The sequence below is a fragment of the Anabrus simplex genome, chromosome 11 (assembly GCF_040414725.1).
Source record: "Anabrus simplex isolate iqAnaSimp1 chromosome 11, ASM4041472v1, whole genome shotgun sequence".
In the NCBI taxonomy this organism is placed as follows: Eukaryota; Metazoa; Arthropoda; class Insecta; order Orthoptera; family Tettigoniidae; genus Anabrus; species Anabrus simplex.
Window position 1 is genome coordinate 82,776,172 of NC_090275.1, and position 980 is coordinate 82,777,151.

The following is a 980-nucleotide window of genomic DNA, read 5'->3' on the forward strand; positions in this document are numbered from 1 at the left end:
GCCCTCGTACTACTTTTCAACCATATCGGGCTGTCAGTCTTCCATACGACAAAATACTCCGTAATAAATTTTACAAGTGAAAATCATTAGTATATTTACGGAGTTTTAGGACAGTACGACATAGAATGGAAATATTTCTTTCTTGGGCATCGAATGTGATGACGGGGATAAGTCGATAATTGTATTTTCTAGCCACTGAAAATATTTGACCCCGACGTGATTTGAACACGCAACCTTCTGATCTGGAGTCAGACGCGCTACCGTTGCGCCACGGAGTCACTCTCTTCAAGAAGTGCCAACTAGAGCAGTTTAACTGCACTGACGCCAAAACAAGTGGAATGGTTGTTTATTATTTGATTTCATACATGAAACTTACCGTAAGTTAAATTAAACACATTTCTAGGCTCTTTGAACACGATAACATGGATTTTTAATAGTCATATAAATGTATGTCCGCCTCTGTGGTGTAGTGGTTAGTGTGATTACTGATTACCTGCCACCCCCAGAGGTCCAGGCGAAATTTTAAAAGTGGTACGATGGCTGGAACTGGGTGAACTCAGCCTCGGGAGGTCAACTGAGTAGAGGTGGGTTCGATTCCCACCTCAGCCATCCTAGAAGTGGTTTTCCGTGGTTTCCCACTTCTCCTCCAGGCAAATGCCGGGATGGTACCTAACTTAAGACCACGGCCGCTTCCTTCCCTCTTCCTTGCCTGTCCCATCCAATCTTCCCATCCCTCCACAAGGCCAAAGCCCCTGTTCAGCATAGCAGATGAGGCCGCCTGGGCGAGGTACTGGTCATTCTCCCCAGTTGTATACCCCAACCCAAAGTCTGAAGCTCCAGGACACTAGAGGGTAAACAGATTAAGAAGAAGAAGATTAAATGTATACGTCCGTCTCAGTGGTGTAGTGGGTACTGTGATTAGCTGCTACTTCCGGAGGTTCGAGTTCGACAATTGGTTACAACCTCGCTATTGGGTACTC

The 980-nt window shown here is 45.6% G+C and overlaps 1 non-coding gene across 1 annotated transcript; it reads right to left on the reverse strand.

The window, feature by feature from the left end:
• Nucleotides 1-206: 206 nt before the first annotated feature.
• TRNAW-CCA (transfer RNA tryptophan (anticodon CCA)) lies at nt 207-278 on the reverse strand. The gene has a single exon. It is a non-coding gene; the product is annotated as a tRNA-Trp (tRNA).
• Nucleotides 279-980: the final 702 nt, after the last annotated feature.